General features: G+C 45.5%; 1 long non-coding RNA gene across 2 annotated transcripts in view; it reads right to left on the bottom strand.

The window, feature by feature from the left end:
• Positions 1–26,882, bottom strand: part of LOC144175980 (uncharacterized) — a 224,955-nt gene that overhangs the window by 123,359 nt on the left and 74,714 nt on the right. For both annotated transcript variants that reach the window (XR_013323738.1, XR_013323737.1), the window contains exon 3: positions 14,447–14,462. This is a non-coding gene — a long non-coding RNA (uncharacterized LOC144175980). The remainder of the gene's footprint in view (positions 1–14,446; positions 14,463–26,882) is intronic.

The raw sequence follows: 26,882 nt of genomic DNA, 5'->3' as shown, positions 1-26,882 counted from the left end.
GGCCTCCCTTCGGCCCATTCAATGCAAACTTCCTAGCGTAAAATCCTCAAAAGGAAGACGGTTTACCAGGTCGAAACCAATGGAAAGCATCCAGTTCACCAGACATGCAGCTGCGAGAGAAATCCTGTCCAGACGTCTTGGTCACTGGATTTCAAGGGGCCGAATTGTCTCATATGCAAGTCTGGAATTCAAAAAATGCGTGAGATGAGCTCCGCAGAGAATAATCGTAAGTAAAGGCGAAGACAGAGAATTGGTAATACCAGCCTTCAGAAACTGTTCAGCTGTACAATTAGACGTTATCGTTAAAATCGACGACGCACTGGCCGAGAAGGAAACGAAGGTGATGTGTTCCGCAAAGACTTGTTGAAACCAGTTAACCACGCAGAAATTATCCGCAAGTCCAATGTAAACTTCTCTCGAAAGGGTGGTCAGGGTATGAATTTTCACTGGCAGCAATGCTGGAAGTACAGGAGAAAAGCAAACTATCGTTGGACTTTGGAAAAAAATGGTTTGAGACAGGAACGAAACAGCTAGTGGTACTGCGGACATATTTTCGTTACTCATGCTATCGCTTAGTTAGGTAATTTTACAAACCTTTGCAGTGTAAAAAAAAGTTTGCATACTTCGAGGCAACTGGGAGGGAGCATCACGTTTGTTAGGGACAACTGTTGCTTTAGTGCTTCCTGGACACACTGTCTTGGGCGTTGGTTAGATGGGAACTGCGTTTTCGTTGCAATTTGAGGACATTTTTTTCACGCTTTCGTGTAGAACTGGACTCTTGTAACCAACTTTAATGTAGGGACTTTGAATATGGGGACTGCCTGGCATCAATCTTTGAAAGTGTGTTGTTTTGCAAACAACTTTCTGAAGCCGGGGGTAGTGTAGTGAGACGCCAGGTATCGGTGAAGAGTAAAGAAGAGGAAGGAGAAGATGGAGGAGAAGACTAGAGAAAAACTACAATTACCCGCATGCGGGTATGTGCCAGAAGGGCGTGCAAAAGAAGCAAAACGTCGAATGACGGAACACAAGACCGGCTGGAGTTCGGGTTCCCTAAAAAAGGTGACATCCACCCGACGGCGACGACCATGCAGCAGCGCTGGGACGTCGCCAGTTCTGCCGGCACAGCGGGGCCCGTACCGTAGGGCTGGACACCCGTCCATCTCTAGGCCCTCGAGCTTTGCGCCGGGGAGCCTCGACTCGGGTGACCTGTTTGGAGTCGGCGACCTCTTTGGAGTACCGTTCCTGCCACGGTGTCGGGTCGCCTATTTCCCCGGCCAATCAAGGCACGGAGATACCATTGCGCCACGTATGTCTACGATGCCTGCCACGACATCGCCTTCGGTTCTCGTCACTTCGGGAAAGTCGACGCCTCACCCTGAGAGTTACAGGCAACAAGAACTGTGAGCTCGTTCCACTACTTATGTAACTTCTATTGCTGGTAGGACTAACGCGGGTAGAACCTTAGTCCTTATTTTTTGTCTCCAGTGTTTAGGTCCACAATCGGCCTGTTTAAAAATGTTGTTCTTCCGTTTTCTGGAACCACGCGTGTTGCCTGTCGTTCTTTGCCTCTCACATCTGCGTCGTCTCCTTGTTCAAAACACCCGAACCCTGAGATCATCACAGTGTACCTCACTCACGGCGCAAGACATGACGGCAGGAGGAGAAGAAACCATCGCCTTGGATCGCATTCAACCAGGGGTTCGGAAGGTAGTCACCGCTTCCCAAACCTACCAAAATTACCAGTCGTGTTGGGTGTCCCGACCTGCACTGCGTGGGCTGGAAAAACACTCTCCAAACGGTTACATTCAGCTCATCTGGATTCAGCACGCTTCAATGGAGGGCCCCAAACACGCCCACTAACAAGCCTGCCCTTTAACCATTCCCCCTCCCCGTCTATGGAGCTGCACGAGGACAGTCACCCGCTCGTCTCGTTCAGGGACATAACCCAGCATTATCGCCTTCAGAGACAGACCCTACCTTCGCCTTACCCTGACGTTTCCAGAGAATAACTAACTATCCTACGGCCACATACAACCCGGCTACTTCCCACACCCGACGTGTCATCCCTTAATGCACCCGAATTTCTACGACGCTGAATGTAAACTATGCTCAGATGTAGGAACACTCCGCCACATACGCGGGGTGTGCGACTTTAGCCCTGATCTCCCTCCTGTCTTTCAGTCAACTACCCAACAAAAGCAATGGGAGATGCTTCTTCAATTCAATTCAATTCAGTTTATTTGAACATCAAGGATGTTTGGATGCACAGACAAAAAGCCATACAAAGGCTTGACAAAGGTCTGTGCCCCCTACATGGCACACAGTGGAGAGTAACAGGAGGCCATGTACATATATTGGCAACAAAGCAATTACATGTTTTTCGCGTACAGAAGCAAAGCGCCACTCAGGAAAACAAAAAAAAACGATAACAAAGAACAGAGACCGTAGTATAGTGATTAAATCAGGGTAAGGATTTTTGTGTGCACCAGTAGGTCATTAAAGCATTCCATAATGTGTTACGCTAAGAATAATAGTTAATACGGCATTACAGCAACATATAAATGTCATTTATAACAAAGGAGAAACAGAATACAATAGAAAAAACAAAATATACAGGAGGTCTATGAGACCACTACAAGAACGCGTTACGCAGATCTTTAAAAGAGAGTGTAAATATATCAGTTCCATGTTCGTAATAAAGTCGATTGAGCATTTAAGGGACGCAAAATTTCAGCAGTTGCTTTCCATAATTTGTGCGGCACGTGTCAACTTGCCATTGCTCAGGACTGCGGGTTGCATAAGAAATGACGATTCTTCGTAGTTTTGCAAGTTCGGCCATTGTGCCAACGTTTCTGGCTGTTTCTGATTTAAAGTTCCGAGATAACTTAAATTGGTATAGGGATTTTACATTGATAATTTTAAGGTCATGAAACAGACTACTTGCATGGGATAGCGGAGGTACTTTATTTCCAATTCGGATTACTCGTTTCTGCATAAGGAGTAGTTTTTCTATGTTTTGAAGAGTAGTAGTGCCCCACACTAATACGCCATAACTCAATAGAGATGAAAAGAGACTATTGTACAAAATAATATTAACAGATGTGGGAAAATAAAAGCACGGTTTCCGCATACAGCCAGTCACAACCGATAATTTCCCGTTTAGGTAAGTAATATGTTTATCCAAGGACATATGCTCTCAAAAGTATACACCCAAAGTTATGAAATGCGCTACTATTTCGATTTCACTATTATCTATATGGATGGGAAGCAATGTGAGATTTTTATGTCGAGGGCGAAATAGAATTGCCTTTATTTTTTCGGTGTTGATCGTGGGATCATTCCTAAAAGCCCAAGTATTAATAAGGTACAGGGTTTTGTTAGCATGCTCGCTTAGGGTAATTCCGGATTTACCAGAGACGAACAAACTCGTGTCGTCGGCATATATGATATATTTAACAGACTCATCAATGTTTACTATTTTATTTATATACAAAATAAAAAGAAAAGGGTCAAGGATGCTTTCCTGTGAAACACCCGAAATTACCTGTTTTTTTAGGTAGTGATTGCGGTTAATATCTACGAACTGGGAACGGTGCTCTAAATAGGAAGACATTAGGGAGAGGACGTTACCACGGAAGCCACAGTGTTCGAGTTACAGAATAAGAATTCGGTGGTTTATCAGATCAAAAGCTTTGCTAAAATCGAGAAAAATACCCAGGACCAGTTTTTGTTCTCAAAATGTTCGAGTATGTACTCTTTTTGCGCGAGAAGTGCTGATTCAGTCGACATATTTTTCATAAAACCATATTGTGCTGAAGTTAAGATCGAGTAGCGATCTAAAAAAGATATTAAACGTTTAAGAAGTATTTTTTCTAAGCCTTTTGAAAACACGTAGAATAGATATAGGGCGATAATTTGAGAATTCGTTACGGTTGCCTTTTTTCAATGCTACAGTATCTCTAGCACGTTGAATGCTACGCGGAAATATGCCGTTTAAGAAGCAGGCGTTATATATGTGTTCTAAACAGCTAGAAATCTTATCGATTACATGTTTGACTGGCTTTATTTGCAAACCGAAAGGGTCTTCCGATTTGCTATTGTTTAATTCTGTAAAAACTGTTATAATTTCTTTTTCAACGGTTGGCTCAAAAAACATTGTATGTTGATTGTAGGGTTTCCTGAAAGATAAATGGCTGTCATAATTAGTGGATGTAAGGGCTACTGAGAGAAAGTGATCATTAAACGCATTAGGCAAATCTACTCCAGATACTTCACTGCCATCCTTGGTAATTTTGTTGATAGGTTCTCGTGCGCGACCTAGTAAAGTATTCAGGACTCTCCAAATGTCGTCTGAACGCCCTGCTGATGAGCTGAAAAGGTTGGCGTAGTATCGGTTTTTAGCAGTACGAAGTTCACTTGTAACATCATTTTTATATTTTTTGAATATCTTTAATGCGTCAGGAGACCTACTTTTGATAAATATGTTGTAGAGTTTGTCCCTTTTCCTGATAAGCTTAAGAATTTCATGAGTCACCCAGGGCTTACGCGCTTTCTTAGATGTTGTGTACGTTTTACGTGGGAAAGAAGCATAGTAAGCGTCGGTAAATTTCGTCATAAAGATGTCATAAGCTAGTCCAGGGTTTTCTTCACGGAAAACATTGTTCCAAGTTATATCTGCTACACGTTGTCGGAACAAAGATAAAGAATCAAGGGTGAAACGTCGGTATGTTGAATGGTGCAAATTTTGAGTTGACTTAACAGTTTTTGAATTGATATAAAAATTGGTAAGTAATCACTAATCGCGCATGCAATTACACCGCCTATCACACTACGGACACCGAAAATTGTAATAAAAAGATCGAGAAGTGTCTCGGAATTTTCAGTAATTCTTGTGGGAGAGGCAATTGCGTTATAGCAGAAATGAAGGTTAAGAATGGTCACAAGCTCATTCTGTGGGTTATTCTCGCTTAGGAGGTTAATGTTGAGATCACCACCTAAAATGACCTGGTAATTGTGAGAATTAACAAACTCAAGAAAAGAGTCTAAAAAGCAAATGAATTTAGAATCATCGCCACCTGGCGGACGGTAACAGGTAGAGATAATATTCGAACCAGATTTTACAGTAACTATTTCATATTTCATACAGTAACAGAGGAATAGTCAGGCAACAGTTCACGATGAATTTCATTGGATATCATCATACAAACACCACCTCCTCGTTTACCAACCCTGTTCATGTAGTAAGATTTCTGCTGAGGAATGGGCCGCGGCGGCCGCTTTTCTGATGGAGGCGAAAAGCAAAAACGCCCGTGTGTACGAGATTTCGGCGCACGATAAAGATCCCGAGGTGGTCAAAATTAATCCGGAGCCCTCCACTACGGCGCGCCTCATCGCCTGCGTTGCGTCGGCGCGTTAAACCCCACAATAAATCAATCAATGTACTGAGGAATGGTGAAAGCGTCACTAGTAGATTCTAAGCATGTTTCAGTAAACATTACGACATCAAAGATCATATCTACCTCGTGAAAAAAGATTTCAATAATATTGCATTTATTTCTACCAGTCTGTAAGTTAACATGGACGCAGCTCAGACGCGGCATAGGCTGATTCGTGATACAACGCTTTACATCTAGTATATCTTTTGGTTTTTTATGACAGGGGAACACGAGGAACAAGAAATAAAAAAAACGTATCGAGGCATGATCATACTACGCGCGCATATGGGCATGTGACCAGTTATTTTCAGTGGCGGTAGGCACATTTTCGTACTTATAAATGTTATCAGGCGTGCAGCTTCAGCCGCGACAGTTCTAGAACTCTTTAATATAAAAACAAAAAGGCTTTTACTATGACGGTCACTATTGGCGATTGTGAACAATTTTGAATCACGAGGCAGATTATAATTTCCCACTGACAAAGGGGCAGGTTCTATTCGAAAAATACCGCAACGAAACGCAAAACCGGAGTACTGTGTTAAACGAAACCAACCCCGTATTTTTTTGCGCTGTGACGTAAGGTTGCGATGTAGTACCGAAGTCATTACAAGCGTTCGCCCGTTACTAAAGTATTTTTTCAAGGTCATGCTCATGACATATAGTTAGTGTAACAGAGTTGTCTGATTTCTTTGCATATATTTTTCCACCGCGGGTCCAGACGTATTTCCAGCCAGTTGCCTTCTTCTTAGCTACAGCCTTTCCGAGAAGTTGTTTGAGGATAGGACAAAGGTGGTCATTTACGAATACTGGCAAGCTTGAAGATTTCCCAAAGTCTTTATTGCTTAATCGCGTTTTTCGGGCCTTCTCAATGAGGTCATCACACTTTGGACGTTTTGCAAACTGTGCCACAATAGGATTGGGTTTCACTTTGGAGGGAACCCGATGACAGGATTCAATGTCTTCTGGCATCACGGGCACGTCAGCGAGTGCTCCCAGTTTGCGAACAATGTCTGTCTCATTCTCATTTTCATACTCCTCAATTCCTTTAATTTCGATGTTTTTCGGCGGGAGTACTGTTCAGAGAGCAGCAGGTGGGACTCGGCTTCAGCCAGCCGCTTCTGCATGACGCCGAGCTCGGAACGAAGTTCATTGTTTTGCTCTTTGAGGCTTACGTTATCAGTTAGAGCGGTTTTGCATTTGTTTTCCAGTTCCTCAAACACCTCGTTAAAGTGCTCAATGCTATGCGCTTCGTCGCCAAACTCTGTTATTAAATCCCTCATCACAGCACGTAAGTCCCGTTCTACTGTCTCTCTCACATTTTTTATTTCAAGGCGCAATTGGTCCCATAGCTCGTTAATCAGCTGTTGCATAGTAGGTGCCATGATTGACAACTTGACACACAATAATCAAACAGAGCAAGGCAGCAGCAGCAGCAGAGAGAAGTACACGCGTAAAGTGAAGTATGCCTGCCCAACCCCTCTCCACCTACCCAGCTTCAGCTGGTGGACAGTTGGTGCGCACTGTGGAGAAGGAACCACTCCCCTGGGCCGCACTCTGGGCCGTTCAGAAATTTTAATAGAAGTATTTCTTTCTCCACATCCTGCTCTTCCTTCCTTCTATGCCGCCGATCTCGTCGCCTCCGTTCGCGGTGGCAGAAACGGAGAAGTGAGATCGTCTAACACCGGGTTTGAGCTTCCTTTAATTTTATAAAAAAAGTTTCCCCTCATGTGCTTCATGTGCTACACGAATACAACTGACCCGACCACCGTTCATACATCATGCATTTATTTTTTACTTGCCAAGAATACCGCTTTGAAGTAACAACGGGTGGGGTTAAGTGCATTTCACTTCCCTTTGGTTTCACTATTTGTAGAGCGACGTGAGGGAATTTAAGGGACGCCTTGTGGGTAATCGTGGTGGGTGCCGTTTACAGGTTTGTTATCCAACCACATTCACATGGTGGATTGGCCTGACTTTTTTTGTTCTGCCTTGTGGTATGCCTGTGCCTGACCGCCAATCAATCGCTGGGTAATTGAAGTCTCAAGCAAACATTATTCGGTATTTTGGGTATTTGTTTTGTATAAAGCACAGCGATTTGTTTAAGTGCTCAATTAATCCGGTGGTAGAATCTGGTGGACGGTAGCAGACCCCGACAGCACAACGTACACTGGCAGGGACGCGTACTATCACCATAAGATCTCTATAACTGCAAATTGTATGCAACTTCTTTTTAACGGCCACAACAACACCACCACCGCGAGACACTGTTCTATCTTTCCTAAATACAGATAAGTGTTTAGACAATGACAACTCTCAATCACCAACATCGGAGGAAAGCCACGTGTAAGTTCCAAGCACAATATCCGCCAAACATGATTCATTGAACGAGCATAGGAGGTCCTGTTTATTAAATAGGCTGCACAAATTTGCCAGCAGGATTCACAGCTTTGAAGACGAACCATTTTTCAGACACTTTTCTTTAGCAGCCGTGGCGCTTGACTCCACTAAAAGTGTCTCACTCTGTTCTGTAGCAGGGGTTCCGCACCTCGGCTAGGCCACGACACTATTAGTTACCGGGTCGAGGTGGTTAAGTCGGCCATTCAGGACAAGCTTATCAGAAAGTACCTTGTATTTTTCACCTGGTTGCTTTCGTTGCGTGGGCAAAGTCTCTGAACTGTTTTCTGATTTATTGCATTCTTGGCGAAAAGTCTTTCTCGATTCATAGACGTGGCGACAATTCGTCTTTCAGCTTCGATGCATTCTTTAGAATGTTATATTTGTCTTTAAAGTTGAGAAATTTGACAACCACAGGGCGGACAGTTCCCTCTTTCCATTCACCTATTCTGTGTGCCCGCTCGATCTCACCGACGTGTATGTCCACGTTTTCGCTAACAAACTTGGTAATCGTTTCTTCAATCTCTGCCCAGTTTTCCGGACTGGTCCCAGGAAGACACCTAAAAATAAGGTTATTGCGCCGTATGCGGTTGTCTCGGTCGTGAACAAGGCTGGATCGCTGAGTTTGCTTTTAGTCATTGTTCCTGAGCTGATCGCATCAGTCCTTTAGAAGGGAGCTGATACTACTGACGTCTACACGGAGGTACCTGACAGAATCAGATTGCTCGAGCTCAAAGAGGCGTCTTTTGATATCCGTCACATTAAGCTGGAGGTCGTTCCCTTTGCCAGATACCTCCTCCTGAAATTTGTCGTTTGATGTTATCAGTTCCTTAACAAGTGACAACACCTGATCTAATTTCTCCATCCCGGGGTTTCTTTCCACGTCGCCAGCAGAGACAAGCAAGTGGGCAAGACAAAACAGGACCAGCGAGAACCTTGCCCCAGTACTCAGGTGTCGAGTAAGACTTTCGGCTTGAAGCCACACCGGACAATCATTACGCGTTGAGCAACCGGGGCGGACAAAGCGGCCCACTCGAATACGGTACGTTCACAGATCAACGCCCATCGCGAAGCCTTCGGCGGTCAATCGTCTCCCTTTGAGCCACAATCGCACTCACAGGGTCACGCGCGGTGAGGTGAAAACCACGCGTCCACCACAAACACCAGAAAACACAGACAACAAAATACGTCCGTAGTGGGCCCTCCCCTCGAAAGCGGGCAGACGCAGCTTGCGCGAGAGACTGCGAGCACCGAGCGGCGAGGTGTCACGTTATATCCCAGCGGAGAGATCGCTCGCGTTTTTTCCGTTCAGGGGCATAGAGTAGCTTCGGAGGCTAGAAGATCGCACCCTCTCGGGGAGAAGCGGCTGCTGATGGCGTTGTTGGGTCGCGGTAGAGGCCTCCCTCGGAGTACGCGGCACGCGTAGACGACGGGCGGCGTGGCGGTGACGAACCGAGGCAGCAGGCGCTGACGGGGCGTTGTCGCTGGCAGAGATTTTCTTCCCCACGCGGTGTCTGGTGGTGTGTACGCAGCCACTTCACGGTCCCAGCACTACGCCTCAAATGCTCAGGGAGACGGATGAAGATGAGAGCGGCGGCGGCTGCACCCGTATCGGATTCGTGAGGCTTACTGAGCTTCGAGACTTTCAGGACCTGAAAAATCTGCGGTACTCACGGTGCGGCAATAAATTTGGAAGCAACAGGTTCCGCTTACCTTGTCCGCGCGTGGGGAAGGAACTACTTAACGCACACGTCACGTATCCCACACATATGACGAAATATCGTGGAGCGACACGAACAAGCGCCCAACACGCGTCCAACGCGAACGAACAACAAGGGGTTATAGCATGCGTTCATAGCTGTAACGGAAGTCAACGTGGCTATGATATCACTGTCATTATATCACTTAATGGCGTTCAGAGCAGTCAAAGAACAGCAAGACCGGGAAAGAGAAAAAAAACTGAGCTCGTTTCTAAATTGCCTGATAAACAAAGAGCAGTATTTTTGGCTCAAGTGGTTTGCGGCGCTATAATCAACAAACACAGGAGGGTTGGTTGTCCATGTTCTCCTAGCATTTAATATATAGAAAAAGTTTCAAAATGGTGGCAAGGTTCCCTTAAATCCCCCATAGAGCACCGTACGCGTTCCCCAAAAGTTTGGGGTAGCCAATGAAGAGGAATACGATAATGGTACCACGTAGTTATAAAACGCTATTATTGCAAGAATGATATAGAATTGAAAGCTGCCGCTCCCATTCGTTCTGTACAATGTGCGGTGGCTGGCCTTTCGGGCTCTCAATAAGCACAGTGTCTTAGCAGCTGAGTCACGACGTCAGCATCTATTCTAGTTATCGCAGGTAGGTAGCATCGAAGATCCTTGGCATGCCATTCTGGTGCGTTGCACGCCCTGGTGATACCGTACACGTGCATGAGTGTGCCCCGTCGCATCTCAACATTGGCAGCAGGTATGTAATGCACATTCCTGCAAACGTATATTCAGGAACAACCTACCTGGTGCCTCTCGTGCTTTCATGGCGTGTTCACACGATACACCTCCAGGGGCGCTTGAAGGTGAATAGTGATTCCTAAGTCTACGCATGCTCCGTGAGTAGAGAACAGAAAAGATTGGGTCTTGCAGAGCCAGCACGGGCTGTCGAAGCTCATTTGAAAGGAATGCTCTCTATATATCACAAACTATGTGCACAGATGAAAGGTGCCGTATATTCTAAGCATTTTTAAATGTGGCTGAGGCACCACCTTATATTACATTAGCAGGTCTGAAATGGTGCTGGTCTGGACAAACATTAAACCCGTTCCACTCAATGTGAAAGCTGTCGGAAGTGCAGAGCAGTGATTCGTCATAAAGGACTGAACAGGCGTTATCCGCGTACTGCTACCACCCCATGCAATTCAAATTTCCCGCCTTCGCAGTGCTCGCGCGCCCCCTGCTGAAAGTGCACCAATGGGAGTTCTGTTCTCTTCGTGCTTTTCTTCCCGCACGTGGCAGCGTAGCACTGCAGCATTTTGCGTTTACTATGGCAAAAACCAACCCAACCGGCGTCCTTAACTAAAAGAACGCGGGCACTGTCGATTAATTACGTATATTTTTTCTCAAATACGACAAGACGAGCGCCTAAATTGCTCTGCACCTAAAAGGTTTGGATACCCAGTGAGGCCATACATGAGGCGTCCAACCATTCTAGGGTAGACTCCATGAACTCAAGCAGCAGCCAATGATTTGGAAATTCTTGTTGATTACATTGGTTAGTAACTTTCCGAATGAATTTCCAATTAGATTATTGGCTTTCAGTCCCGAGCGGCTCTATGCCGCTCGTGGCGACAGGAAAGCTTGTAATAGATCAGAAACTGCTAAGAAAGTGTGGCTCTCCAGAGGTCCCCACCCGGAAATGTTTATTAATACGTTTACTCTCGCAAACTTTCGTGCAAAGCCTTTTATCGGTTGTTTTAATTTCATTTTCATTTATTCAAGACAATCGCCATTTCAAGTTTGTCTTGGGTGGCGTGGCTATAGGCAGAATTAACGCCTGACGGGGCTACGACACCCACTCAACAACTGGAGACAACCCATCATGCAGGGCACTAACTGTGAGCATAACAAATATTGACAAATGAAAGCAAATTGCTCAACTACATACAAAACATGTCGATACACTACAACAGTAACACACTGAGGAATCTTTTTAAAAAGATACACGCAATAATGAGTTCATGTTTCGGACAGTGGAGATAATATTCCACAATAGTGATTGTTTTACAGCATAACCAAAGTAATTTATGCCAACAAGTCAGGAACTAAACAGAAAACCAGAACAGAAAACACAAAGCACCATAAGATGACCACACACTTGTGATGTTTTCATTCGATGTAAAACCAGACAAAACAATACGGTGCTAAATCAATTTCCCGCAAGGAAGAGAGCTTTCATAGTTTTTTTGAAACTGTGTTTTGAAACATAGGTATGTAAGAGATCTAAGATCACAGGATACAGATTCAGTATCTCGGGTATTTGAAAAGCCAATGGCTGCTCCCCATAACCTGTCCTTGAATATGGTTTCGGAATTAAGTTTGTTCTTAATTCATGCGGGCTTTGGGTTTCGTAAAACTCAGTGATAAATTTTTGTTTTAAACATTGGTACTTCGATATATTTCTAAAGACAGCCGATACTTATATAGTTTCCTGATATTTATTATCCCATTTACCTCGACGTAGGGCATACTCCGGGAGCATTATGTTATCTACACATTTATGTTATTTACCGCCCGTTTTTAACGAAAAAAGGTAGTTGATGTGTCCCTCAACTGAGGGACACACCAGAGCTGCCTAAGATTACCCTGATACGGAAGTCCTCCAGTGGAGTGGGGCGAGGACTCGATCGAGCGAAGAAAGGTGATATGTGCTACAACGGATGGCCTCAAGGCGGTGAAGAGTATATGATAGGGCTAAGCGAAGTTTGAAGACAGCAGGACTAACTGGTGGTAGCTTCACATGAAATAATTAGCCAGCTTATCTTGTTGTACCGAAAAAAAATAATTGGGGATGGCGTAGGTTTCTTGTCCCACAAAATTATACCAGTTGTACAGCATGAACTATTTTAGAGCATTAGTAATAAAATCAAGATCGTTGCGGTCAAGCTAATTAGGGGGCACAAGTTACAGACCGTGCAAGCCTGTGCACCAACGTAGAGGTACGCGGTTAATGTTTCTTGGCCGTTTCTACGCGGAATCGGCAGTGTATAAGGTAAACAGGAAACACAGTGCTTCGATGGGATATTCAACGCAAAAGTAGGAAACAAGCTGGTTAGGGAGGGAGAATTTTTTTTTTTCTGGTTGCTTCGCACGAGCGACGAGTACTCGCTGGATTTCTTGCGAGAAACAAGCTAAGGATAGTGAGCCTATTCTTCTGCAAATAAACGGCCAGAAAATAAAAGACACAAATTGAGAACGTAAACTTTACTGGGCGTGATTTTGAGTGCGAAAAGAGCCATCCTGTACGAAGCTCAGCAGCCAGGCAACGTGAGCAGAAGCAGTGGTCCTACACCTATGAGATTCAGAATTGGTATAGATTGTTTTTCTATTGGTATAGAAAAGACGATACCTATACAGCTAGCAAAAATAGGTAGAGTAAGTAGTCTCGAGTAGCGCTTCAGAAGTAATTCGCAGCCCCAACAGAAAAAGAAAAAACTACATACACCCTAATTAACAACCTGACTAGAATGCTCACCGATTCACCATTTCACGTAAAAGGACGAGTACCGTAATTACCCGATTCTAACGCGCCCCCCATTCTAACCCGCACCCAATTTTTCCGGCAAAAAACCGAAAAAACTTCCACCTCCGATTGTAACGCGCAAGGAACTTTGTGAGCAAGAAAAAGGAATGCGAGAGAAACGGGCGATTTGTTTACCGAAGTAATCTCATCTCACTCCTCGTCGCTCTCCGAGAGCTCCTTGTCGCCTTCCGCTGACCGCAACATCTCGTCATCGGCGTCGTCAAGCGCGTTCGCGATGCCACACTTCTGAACGAACGTTCAACCATGTTCGATGGGATGGTGGCCCACGCCTCGCACGCCCATCCCGCGAGCTTCTCCAGAGGCGTACGCTTCAGCCAACCGCTCGTTGTGAACGCGTGGGAGCCGCTCGTAAGCCGCGGAAGCGGCGAAACTTCGTTGCCGCAGCTGCCATTGCTGTTATCAAGCGCGCAAGTGGAATAACTTGACAATTTGTGTTACCGCCGATAGAAAAGCCTAGGCACCTAGATCCGAAAAATTTTTGCTAAACGCTTTGGCGCCATCTTGAGATGGAGATGGCGATGGGTGGAACGAAATTTCAGCTGTTTCGGCAGTTTCGGTTTTGTATCCGATTCTAACGCGCATGCGATTTTTCGGCCTATTTTTGCGGAAAAAAGGTGCGCGTTAGAATCAGGTAAGTACGGTAAGTAGAAAAAACTTGCAAGCTGTGAAAACTGACTGAAAAACGGACAAACATTCAAGAGTCACAAACAAAAGCGAATTCAACAAGCGGAGTAGTTTAATAGATTGACAGGAGCAATTAGAGTGACTTTCGAACCTTCAACATGGCAATGATTGAACAAGGATTTCAATACTGTTCTGCGAAGATGCCAGCAATGACACAAGGAGGGTCCGAAGCTATATGAATAGCCGAATGCATGTACAAAGTCAAAACTGTGCGGTATTGGTCTAATACGACAACAAAGGAGCCACAGAAACAGTTTGGTGTGCGCATTTAAGGGGTCTCTAAATTTTTTGGCTAACTACCGCCTTTGTATTGTGTTCTACAGCACCCTCACCTTGATCGCATTCTTAAAAAAGGGGGCAGCGGTGTATCGGGGCCCTCAACAATTATCACTACAATAACTTTACGAGAATAATAAACGCTTCATAAGCAATGACTCTAACAATGACGCTAACATCAAAAGAATAGACTCGGGGTTTTCATTTGCACGGCAACCGCATGGGTAATAATTAAATATCAAATTCAAACATTCATAGTTGATATACAGGGGCTATAAATAGCACTTTATTCCAGGCATGTTTGTTTTATATAATCGGACTATTTCAGACGAAAGAATTTTACTTACCTGCATTAATTGAGAGCTGAAAAACAGAAGTAACAATGATAGATTACTTAGGGCGTCGGCTTTCAGCAACGGTTATTTGATGTTTTATTCAAAGATCAACCCGAACGGCTCGGGCATCAGTTGTGTAGCTTCATGTTATAAAAAAGGTAGAACCCAACACACAAGTACACAGTCTTTTGCGCGTGGTTGCGGGTTGCAAAGAACAATGTCATGGAATCACCCACACAAAACACCAGACCATCTAAGTGGACTGCTGTGGACGATAAAAAAACTGCCCTAATAACCTTGTGTTTGTTATGCCTCCCGGCATATAAAAGCTAAGTAATTTAATTTATTCGTAAAAATGTTCACCGAAACTTCACTCTGTAATAGTACATAGTTAAGATTATTTTTTTGAAAGATGTCCTACGTTTGCGGCAACGTAATAGACTAGGCTTCCGGTAGTCTGCTTAAATTAAATATTTAAGGTTCATACAACGGGACGCACGTATCCACACCGTGCCCAAGATGTGCTAATGATTTGATTGATTTTGATTTGATTGATTGTAGGGTTTAACGCGTCGACGCAACCCAGGCGATGAGGAGCGCCGTAGTAGAGGGCTCCGGATTAATTTAGACCGCCTGGGGATCTTTAATGTGCGCCGAAATCTCGTACACACGGGCGTTTTTGCTTTTTGCCTCCATCAGAAAAGCGGCCGCCGCGGCCGGGAATCGAACCCGCGACCTCGTGCTCAGCAGCACAACGCCTTAGCCACTCAGCCACCGCGGCGGGTTGCTACTGATTTGAATTTGGTTTGAACATGTATTTGAAAATTCTAAGGGGTAATAAATGCTCCTACAAAACTGCATAAAAACAATGTACACGTGCTGCCGATATTTTACTTCCAGTATGTCTCAGAGAGAGAGAGAGGGAGAGAGAGAAAGAAAGAAAGAAAGAAAGAAAGAGAGAGAGGGAGAGAGAAAGAGAGAGAAAGAAGGCTCTTTATTGGAAGAACAGAGAGGTTTGCCGGCATTTACAGTCGCCTACATGCTTCTGTGCTGTTGGTTGGGGATGGGCGAATAAAACGCCCAAGAAAGAGCTGCACAGGAAAGAAAAAGAAAAAAAAACGGTCGTGGAGTTGTCGCGGTAACGGACTTACATGCATATTTTTGTTCTGAGCTTGGGCCACATAATTTACAATTTTGAAATTGGGCCAATTTCATTCAAATAAGGGAACAAACTCCGTAGAGCTTGCGCTGTTACGACGAACGAATGCATGGTCCTAAAATAATTCTGAGAGTAATTGGTCCCTGTTCTAGGCCTTCAATGTTTTCAAGGAATTGGGATCTCGGTTCCATATAGGCCGCACAATGGGCAGCTGTGACAGGGTACCGACGGCCATCTCATCCTGTGTCTCTTGCAACGAAGATTCCCAGGAGATAGCTGTCACTGATCCAGGCACGCCGCACGTGGGTTACGGGAACGGCATATTCCGCGAGGAGTGACGTATCACCAGAAGCAAGCCTGCATCAACGCCACCACCGTACGAGCCCGTATAAAAGGCCAGCGACCGTCGGAAGGGCCATTCGGCAGCTGTGACAGAGTACCGACGGCCATCTGATCTTCTGTCTCTTGCAACGCAGGTTGGTGTATTGCAATGCCTCGTTCTTGAGATTAGCTTTGTGTTGCGCTGCTGCAGTTGCCGAAACTTGGAATTTTGGGTTTTTCGCCTTGTATTTTTTTTTTGGCGACGAGATGTCTAAAAACCAGTCTGCGAATGACAGGGACTATCTAAATGAAATTAGTAAACTACGAACGGAACTCAAAGAGATAAAGGATAGCATGAATTTCTTTAACAAGACTTTCGAAGACATGAAGAAGGAGTTCGTTACTGCGCAAGAAGAAAGGGATGCAATGAGGAAAGAACATGCCGAGTTGCGGCTGAAATGCGATGAAAGAGAAAACATGATACGGGAGCTTCATCAGACTTGTGCAGTGTGAGCAGTATTCGCGACGATCCAACATTGAAATAAGAGGGCTCGTAGAAAGAAACGGCGAAAACGTAACTGACTTAGTGATGAAAATCAGTGACGCATTGGGCGAAGCCGCTAGATGCGAGGAAATAGAAGTCTGCCACCGTGTGCCCACTCGAGAAGCTGGCAAAAGTACTGTTGTCGTGCAGTTCAAAAGCAGGGAAAAAAGGGACGCTCTTCTTGAGATGGCACGAAAAAAGTGCGTCAGAAATAGCCAGGTTGGAATTAAAAGTGAAGAGCAAATCTATCTAAACGACCACTTATGCCCAACCCTGAAACGCCTCCTCTCCCTGGCACTGGCAAGAAAACGCGAGTTCAAATGGCGGTTTGTGTGGACACGAAACGGAAACATTTTTGCACGGGAAATGAATCAGCCAATCTCGCGCGCATCGAATCCGAAAATGACCTGCGGAAGATCGTTTAAGCTGAACACATTTGGCGTGAAGGTTTTAGATTCTCTTGACCAGAATCATGCAGTATCAAGAATACTGCTTACCTTCAGACGTCATAGCGCCTGAACCCAATGGAAGCACTTTATCTGCCATTGACATAATGCCCGCTCTCTCTCTCTCCTAAGCAAGACCAAATAAAATCTTTTTTTGTGAATTCAAATTTAATTTCAATGTAATCATATTCTCCGAAACTTGGTACTACAGTGACAGCGACATGCTGTCCCTAAATGATTATAATCACAACTTTTTAAATCACACTGGGGTACGCGGAGGGTAGTCGCAATGCATGTTCCGCGATGCATGTCCTCTGAACTGCGGCCTGAGTTCACGCAGATAACTGCAGATTACGAATGCCTGCCTCTTATTAGTGATAGTAATATGTTTTCTGTTATCTATCGTCCACCATCTGGCAACATTAGTGACTGCCTTGACTTCGTAGAAAAACTATTAGACCATGCTTTGCTTTACGGCTATCGTATTTTATTTGGGGCGACTTGAACATTAATATGGCCCAAAATACTGGTCATTCTCTCCATTTAAGTAGTGTAATCAATGCAGCCAGCTTGTGCAATGTCATCGACACACCCACTCGCGTAACGAGCGAGAGCCACTCCATTCTAGATTTGTTCATCGTTAGAAGGGACGCTATCGTGGAAAGAGCTGGAACGAATCGTACGATATCAGTGACCATTGCCCAGTGTTTGTCACTTATGTGGCATCTACATCATAAAAAGGAAACCAACAAACCGGCTAAATCTACAGGCGAATAACATGTGCAGACATGGATTCATTTCGTTCACGCATCTTAAACCAAGACTGGTCTTCAGTCTATGCCAAGAATAATCACACTAATGCTTATAACGAATCTCTCCTGAACTTTCTTCATCACAATAACGCCTCATTTTCTTATAAACAAGCAGAAACCAGTACAAATATTCAAAAGCCGTGGGTGACACAAGAGCACATAAAAATGATCCGAAAAAAAAGCAAGCTGTTTAAAAAATTCCTACGTACAAAAGATCCAACTGTGCTAGCGGCTTTTAAGAGATTCAGGAATACCCTGATGTAGCGAAATTCATGTCCCTCGTTGACGGGTTTTCTTGCCGCTCGCCATTTTCGGGCCGAGAGGAGCCGTACCGCGTAGCGGAGAATGTTCTCGCCGCCATTGTCGTACCCGGGTCGGCTGGCCATGTGTTTCGGGGAGAGAGTTGGGCGAGAGTGCCGCGGCCTGCAGAAGGCTGCGCCCCGGGAATTCTGGGAAGACGCGCGGCCCGGTGGACTGGGTGCGCGGTGCAGTGCGGGGTTTCCGGGGAGAATGGGCTGAGAACTGGTGGTGGCCGGACGTACGGCCGGGACGCAGCGTCGGCCTTGAGCGCTGTGCTGGGGAGGCCGAGCGACGACGGCGGTGAACTTCGGGCCCCCGAAGATTCCTCAAGGATTCGACAGTGCGCGGCCGGAGTTCACCCAAATTGCGTCGCTGATCAGCGGCGCCCCACCACAGACGACCGACAGCCTCCGTCACCCCGGCGAGACCATCAGCCGGACCGCAGCTAAGATGTTCTCCCCTTCTCCACCTTTCCTCGGACTCTTCCTATTCATCCTCTGTGTCGTATTTCACTAAGCGGACTGCACGGGCTTATCCGCCTCCTTCAGTGCACCACGCGGTATGTGTCTCTAGCGGGCCTATTGTTAGTAGTTGGGGGAAGCCTCCAACCCCGCCTATTGTACACTCTACTGTCCCCTTCATTTACTGTCGCCTCCTCCTCGGGCTCGTAACGGCGTGTACCTTTTCTTTCATTGTGATTAATGTACTTCGTGTCGGTGTTTTGGCAGCTCTGACCCCAACGGGGTGTCCAGTGCAGTGTGTATTAACTCGTCAACCCTCCTGTCTGTCTGTTTCAAATTTCCTGTGAATGTGAATTAAATGTCCGTTGTTTTGAAACTGTTTTCCCGTGCCCCGTCTCGTGCCTCACGCCAGCGGCCAATCAGGCGTGGTCCTATCGCCGGTTAGCAGGTCCGAACCACATCCTATATTCGTATCCAGGGGGGAGTTGTTTGTCGCTCCTCCCGTCCGAGGCCTCGGCCACTAAATTACTGCCTCGCGCAATTCTGTGACAAACTGGCGTCCACGGCAGGACCGCTAACCACGATTGGCCCAGGGCGTGAGGCATAGGTTAGCACGAAGCAAGTGTTCTTTCTGCGACAGGCAGAATGAGAGATTTAGAGCGTCTAGTCGCTCTTTGTAAAGATGCGCATCGAAGGGAGCGCTCTTCAGGAATTTTTTTTTTTTAGAAGAGAGAGGGAAGAGCGCGAGGGCGCCAACGGGAAGACGTGAGAGAGAGGGAGCGCAAGTCGTTTGAGTGGGAGTCTGGGAGATCGCGCTACACGATAAGGATCGGCCGGCACGAAATATGGTAGAGAAAGAGAGAAGAGATGGAATTCCTGCGCTCAAGGAGCGAGACTGGTGGTAACGGGAGCGCTCTTTCGATGGATTGAAGCGGCTTCTTTCCGGGACAGCTGTTTTATGGAATTCCTGCGCTCGAAGAGCGAGACTGGTGGTATCGGGGTTAACGGAAGCGCTCTTTCGATGAACTGAGGCGGCTTCTTTCCAGGGCACCTGTTTTGCAGGTTGCCAGCTCCGACCAACCCTTGGTGCTTTGCACAGATGCCTCCAACAAGTGGAGGGGGGGTGATGTTACTGCAGTGAAAAGGCACCGCGTTCCACCCGGGAGAATCTACGAATCGGAAGTTGTTTCCGAGGGAACGGGCGTAGTCGGCAATAGAGGAGTATCGCCTCCGGGCACTCAAATTCTTCAGCTCTTACATGTACGGGAGGACTTATTCAAATATGAGATGTGTTTGGCTGTATCACCGTGAAGCTATAAGTGGGTGTATGGTTCAGCGTGCCCCGTGCACCCTTATGTGGTCTAGTTTTTGTCAGGTTTCTGGTAGTACTTTGGGGTTCTTTTTGTTATGTCTTCAGTACGCATACGTATGGGTAGGTATTGATGTATGAATAGTGTGTGTGTTTTTTTTTTCAACTTAATGTAGTTATGTAGGTGTGTGCGAATATTTGTATTTTTGGTGCGCCGTTTCTTGGTATTGCATGCGTGTGTTGTACTTCTGAGGGTCGCGCCTTTTTGTCTAGGCCGGGTACTTGGTGTGATGATTTTTTGTGTGTGTGTGTGTGTGTACCAGAATTTCGCTTTGTATATTTGGAATGTTAATAGAGATAACATTCTTGATGGGGGGGGGGGGCGGTGTCGCGAAATTCATGTCCCTCCTTGACGGGTTTTCTTGCCGCTCGCCATTTTCGGGCCGAGAGGAGCCGTACCGCGTAGCGGAGAATGTTCTCGCCGCCATTGTCGTACCCGGGTCGGCTGGCCATGTGTTTCGGGGAGAGATTTGGGCGAGAGTGCCGCGGCCTGCAGAAGGCTGCGCCCCGGTAATTCTGGGAAGACGCGCGGCCCGGTGGACTGGGTGCGCGGTGCAGTGCGGGGTTTCCGGGGAGAATGGGCTGAGAACTGGTGGTGGCCGGACGTACGGCCGGGACGCGGCGTCGGCCTTGAGGGCTGTGCTGGGGAGGCCGAGCGATGACGGCGGTGAACTTGGGGCCCCCGAAGATTCCTCAAGGAGGCGACAGTGCGCGGCCGGAGTTCACCCAAATTGCGTCGCTGATGAGCGGCGCCCCACCACAGACGACCGACAGCCTCCGTCACCCCGGCGAGACCATCAGCCGGACCGCAACTAAGATGTTCTCCCCTTCTCCACCTTTCCTCGGACTCTTCCTATTCATCCTCTGTGTCGTATTTCTCTAAGCGGACTGCACGGGCTTATCCGCCTCCTTCAGTGCACCACGCGGTATGTGTCTCTAGCGGGCCTATTGTTAGTAGTTGGGGGAAGCCTCCAACCCCGCCTATTGTACACTCTACTGTCCCCTTCATTTACTGTCGCCTCCTCCTCTGGCTCGTAACGGCGTGTACCTTTTCTTTCATTGTGATTAATGTACTTCGTGTCGGTGTCTTGGCAGCTCTGACCCCAACGGGGTGTCCAGTGCAGTGTGTATTAACTCGTCAACACTTCTGTCTGTCTGTTTCAAATTTCCTGTGAATGTGAATTAAATGTCCGTTGTATTGAAACTGTTTTCCAGTGCCCCGTCTCGTGCCTCACGCCAGCGGCCAATCAGGCGTGGACCTATCGCCGGTTAGCAGGTCCGAACCACATCCTATATTCGTATCCAGGGGGGAGTTGTTTGTCGCTCCTCCCGTCCGAGGCCTCGGCCACTAAATTACTGCCTCGCGCAATTCTGACACCTGAACGCTGAATTAAAAAAAGCAAAGGCGTCGTATTCCAAAAAAATTTCTCCCATGCATACAGACAGCACCCTGATAAAGTCTGGAAAATAATTAACCAAACGTTAAATAAAGAAACGCACTCTGGCGGTTTAGAACTTCGCATAGGCAACAAAAATATTTCTGGTATTTCGTTAGCCGAAAGACCGTTTTAACACGCATTTTGTGAACATGGTGAAACCTTTCGATAAACCTTGCGAGGTTCCGCTCAGCTATAGATGTGATGAGTCTATTTTTCTTCGACCTACAGAAGAAGCAGAAATATGCAGACATTCAACAGCCTGAGGAGGAGGAAGAGAATAAACATTTATTGAGCATAAGTGCTGATGGCAGCGCACTCTGCCCGGTTCAACAGCCTGAAAAACAGTTCTACCACGGACATTGATAGCATCCAAATGAAACCTGTCAAATATGTCATTGATCTTATTGCTCCTTGCCTCGAACACATATTTAACCTTGTTCTGAAGTCGGGATGTTTTCCAGATGCTATGAAAATAGCGAAGGTATCTGTAATTTATGAGGGAGGGGACAAAAACGAAATGAATAATTACCGCCCAATTTCCATACTTTTAGTGTTTTCCAAGGGGTTAGAGAAAGTGATTTTATTCCGTATCAATAATTTTTTTAGTAAATACTCTATACTCACAGAAAGCCAACACGGATTCTGTCAGGGAAAGTCAACTCAGAGGGCCATTTTACATTGAAAGAACTGATCATAAAAAATATTGAACGCTACGAGATCACGCTTGGTATACTCATAGACTACAGTAAAGCTTTGGCTACCTAAATCATAACATATTGCTTCATAAGTTGGATGCGTATGATGTTCGCGGTGTTGCACATGCTCTGTTTCAATCATACCTTTGTAATCGGATGCAGTGTGCGGAGATTGAAAACTTTGTTTCATCGCAGAGCAAAATATGTTCCGGTGTACCACAGGGGAGTGTTTTTGGTCCGTTTCATTTTAATGTTTACGTCAACGACATTGTTAAAGTCGACTCAAGTGTTGACTTTATACCTTGTGCATATGACACAAGCCTCTTTATTTCAGGGCCAGATGCAAGTGACGTAGCAACTAGGGCAGTAAAATGTCTGTCAGAACTATCCAGATGGTCTACCTCAAATTTTTTAAAAATAAATACGAAGAAAACAAAAGCTATAATGTTCAGGGCCAGGAACAAACAGACAATGTTAAATAAGCAGCTGACACTTGCGTCTGCCCCTATAGAAATTGTCAGCAGACACAATATTCTTGTGGTAACTTTTTCTAATGATATGACGTGGACATGCCATGTGCAGTCTGTAGCGAAATCTTTATCATCTGCGTCGGGAGCGCTAGCTATATGTCATCATTTTTTCCCAACAAAAGGTAAGCTGCAAATTTATCATGCCCTATTCCCTTCGCGTGTCAATTACTGCGCACTTGTTTGGTGCACGACTACAGATAAAAATATAAACGCAATTCACCTTTTGCAAAAGAAAGCACTGCGTAGAATTGCCAATTTACAGTTTGCGCACACGACGAAGCCGCTTTTTACAAGTTATAAGATAATACCCCTTCTGCGAACATACGAGTTTCGTCTGCTTTATTCTTTTTTGTTCTGAAACCAGAGCTTCAAATCATTTTTGCGCTCAGTATCTGGGTTATCCAAAAATGTTACGGATGCACTGTACGCTCTAGATGCAGTGACAACTGGCTTGTACCACGCCGACGCACTTACTATGTACTGCAATCACTCGGATACTCATTACGTGTTCTACTTATTACGTGTGAAAAAAAGGTGTTGATATTGGAAGTGTTACCCGGAAACAACTGATGGAATACTTTTTAGACAACTCGTTGTGAACAAATAATTTGTAGACATGTTTTTTCTTGGTTGAGTGCAGCTTTTTAGGTAAGAGCATACGATTTTATGCTACTTTTTTATCGCAAGTACTTTAGGTTGTAAATAGGCCATTTTACGCAGTAGTTTTTATTGTGAACATCCTGTCGTCCGAGGGTCGTCAGGCACCCCAAAACAGTACGCAACTGCTTTTCGCCTTATGTAACCCCAACCTTGTGTTCAAACAAATAAACCTTTGATTTGATTTGATTTGATGTGATAATAAAATGTGTTCAATTGTTTCCACACAAGCACAATTGTTACAGTGCGTATTTGGCGTCGCTCCCAGGCGAAATAGGTAGCTAGGTGTGTATGCACAGTTCAGCCACAGAGGATCGTACAACGTTTCCAGGTGACGATGAAGCTGTCTCGGGAGTCTCGACTTTACGTCTGGGTCATTGTGTGCAAAGAGCAGCGAGTATTTTGTAAGTTGCTCCACGGACAGCTTCTTTCAGTCACCGCGAAGTGGTGCACCATGGCAGAAGCTTCTGTTTTCGTGAAATACACCTTGCGGTATTTTCGGTAAGCAGACCTTTGCGGACCATTTTGTCGGCTTTTTGGTTTCCTTTGATGCCGCTGTGTCCAGGAACGTACTGTAATTTAATGTTGTGTCCGGAAGACCAGGCAAGATGCTGAAGGTGTGATATATCACAGGCTGCGATTTTTGGTGGGGGGAAAATCTACTTTCCTAGATAGAATTTGCAGAGCTGCCTTGGAGTCCGTGAAGATACTCCATTGGTGGGGCTCATGGCGCAGGATGTAAACGATTGCCTCCTTCAGATCGTAGAGCTCTGCTGCTGTCCAAGATGTTTGTCCAGACGAAATGAAAGCATTTCACCAGTTTGTGGTATGTATAGACCAGAAGAAGACCTTTGCATGGTTGATGAACCATCGGTGAATATGAATGCTCTTGCTTAATGCGCTCTATACATGGGGTCTAAAACGATGCCGAGGATTTCTGACAGGCATATTATTTTGGGGCCAATTCCTCAGATACCACATTCAATTTGTAGTGGAGCGACGTTCCACAGAGGGAAATGCGGCAGCATTACTGGTGAGGGCTGGGTTGGAACGGACAGTGGTATGCTATGAATGGTCTGGGCGAATCAGGAGCTGCTGCACTTGGAGGGGACACGACTTACGAAATGATTTCTTGCGTGTAGATGATGCCTCAATTGCACTCGAAGGGTTTTCCGTTGTCTAATAACTTCAAAAGGCAAACGTGCCTCTGCCATGGTTCCAACACTCGAAGATTACTTCGCAAGTCCAAACAGGTGCGGAGCGTGTTGTTTCTGGCCGCCTCTAGGCTTTTCTTGCTTGTTAGAGATACTTGATGCTGGATAGGGAGGCTGTAACGAATCCCTCGAATTGCATAGCTCTTGTGCGACATAACCATTGAGTGGCAATCACTGCCCCATCGCGTACCTCCAAGACGTTTAAAGAACTTAGCGGGCGAAGGATTGCGGCTCCGTATCTGTTTGACTTTCGGTGACCAGGTCAAGCTGCTGTCTACTGAAACTCCTTGAAATTCTTTTAACTCATGCATACAAAAGTATGCGACCACCCAGTATCAATGGATAGCGATCCAAGTTTTTTTTGTGTGAAGGCCGTGGCCACGCTCTTATGTAGAAAAATTTGAAGGCCGTGGACTGCGAAGTAGTTAGAAATGTTGTTCAGTGCCCTCTGTAATCAAGGGCTAGCTTAAGTCTCCCGAAAAATGTATGAAGTTGCAGACTCGGCCTAATAAACAATTTGTTGGACACCGGTAAGGATAATGCTGAAAATGAAACTGGTCGAAAGAGGATTGCTTTTAACGTTTCGACAAGGGGCCGGCCTTTTTCAGAATAACAGTAGCCAGAGTCGTTGTACAGTATATAAAGGCGTTCGTTGCGATAACACAAATCATGTGACAGAATAAATCACAAAAAACAAAAACAAAACCAAGAAAGTCAGCAAGAAAACATAATCTAAGTGCAATACACTGTCGGGGCCCCGTTTTACAGATTTTTAACCAGAAGCAGTGTAATTATGTTCGACACGTGTGGCACGGACGGTCAGAAATGTTATCACACGCAAAAAAAAAAGAAAAAAAGAACGGTTGACACCACATGGCCAAGACACTCAGTTTTCTTGCCCTTTCAATCAACGCGAGTGCGCTTTTGTTAAATCTGAAGATCGAAAAAGACTCGCGAACTTCCTGTAATGGTGCGTTCGAAAGCCAGACTCGAGGATAGTGACTTTGATATTGTCAAAAGTGTGACTCGTGATATTGGCATGCTTGAATAATGGAAGGTGAGGTAGTGCAGAAATGTGAGCCTTATGTTTGTTAAAGCGAAGTCTGAAGGATGTTTGTGTCTCCCCAGCGTACTGGATTTTACAAACATTGCATTCAAGCATATAAACTATGTTACTCGTATCGAAAGTATAGTTACAATTTATTTTTAAGATGAAATCTGAAGGAGGGCTGTTCGGGGTTGATGAGGTAGTCATGTGGTGGCGGACTTTACCGCACGGTTTGTTGCAGGGGCGGCAGCCTGTAGTCAATGTATATTTGCCTTTTAAAGACGTAAGAAAGTCCCGCAAATTTCGGGATCTTATGCATGGGACATCGGATGGTTCTCTGAAATTTGATTTCAGTCGTTCGCTCTGTAAAAGTATGTTATGGGGCTTTCTTAAAACGGCGTGCAGGTGCAGAATAGGTTAGAGCAAGGTCAGTATGCGATGAAAGCGGGTACTTCTACTTGGTGCCTAGAAGTGTTTCTCGGTCGTGGCTATCAGCACGCTTGATGGCGTCATCACTTATCTGGGATGGGTATCTCTGCCTGACTAAAGCGCGTGGAAGATGGGCACAGTAAGAATTAAAATCAGATTGTTCGGAGCATATTCTTTTAAAGCGAAGGGCCTGACTGTAGGGTATTCTAGTTTTACAGCGCTTGACATTCTGCGGGTCGATAGGCTTTCTATCAGCCGTTGTAGCGAGCTGGGCATGACACATCGTCAATGTTACGTCTAGAAAGTTAATAGTTTGTTCTGTGTATGCGTACGTGGGAGAAAGAAATGGACGGGTGTGCGTTGTTAAAATTATGGATTAAGGATAAAAGGTTAGCTTCCCCGTGCTGCCAAATCATACAGATATTGTCGACAAATCGCTTGGGGTAGAATGGCTTCAGCGCGCGAGTTGCCAGAAATTTGTTTCCGAGTAGGTCCATGAAAATATTTGCATAAGTAGGGCCGATGGGTGTTCCCGTCGATGTGCCATTGACGTGGAGGTAATAAAACCTGTTGAATTCAAAATTGTTAAATTCCAGTACCAATTCGACAGCTTCACCTTGATAGGCCTTTCATTCATTCATTACTTCATTCATTTATTAATACTGTTAGCCCAAAAGTGGGCCGTTACAGGGTGGAAGTACAGAACAATTATTTGCGAAAAAAAGTACAGTGCAGGTCTTGAGGTACTTTTTCGGTATTATTGTGAGCAGCACCTCCAAGTTACACATAAGAAGAAAATGGAACACATGCGATACAGTACATACGCAAAGAACAGTACATGACGCATAAGAGGCGAAACTTTTGCACCACGCTGAAGATTTGAACTTGAAAAACTATTGCAGTCTCATGGAACCAACAAAAAGGACACACGCACGCACACAACGAAAGGCATTTGTCACTCTTATTCAGGAGAAAGCCGTTTTATATTTTGTTCAAATGATGCAACGAGGCACAACTAATTATA

The sequence above is a fragment of the Haemaphysalis longicornis genome, unplaced genomic scaffold, assembly GCF_048455015.1.
Source record: "Haemaphysalis longicornis isolate Haplotype H1 unplaced genomic scaffold, Haemaphysalis longicornis Haplotype H1 scaffold_3, whole genome shotgun sequence".
NCBI lineage: Eukaryota > Metazoa > Arthropoda > Arachnida > Ixodida > Ixodidae > Haemaphysalis > Haemaphysalis longicornis.
This window is presented reverse-complemented; position numbering and strand designations above follow the sequence as displayed.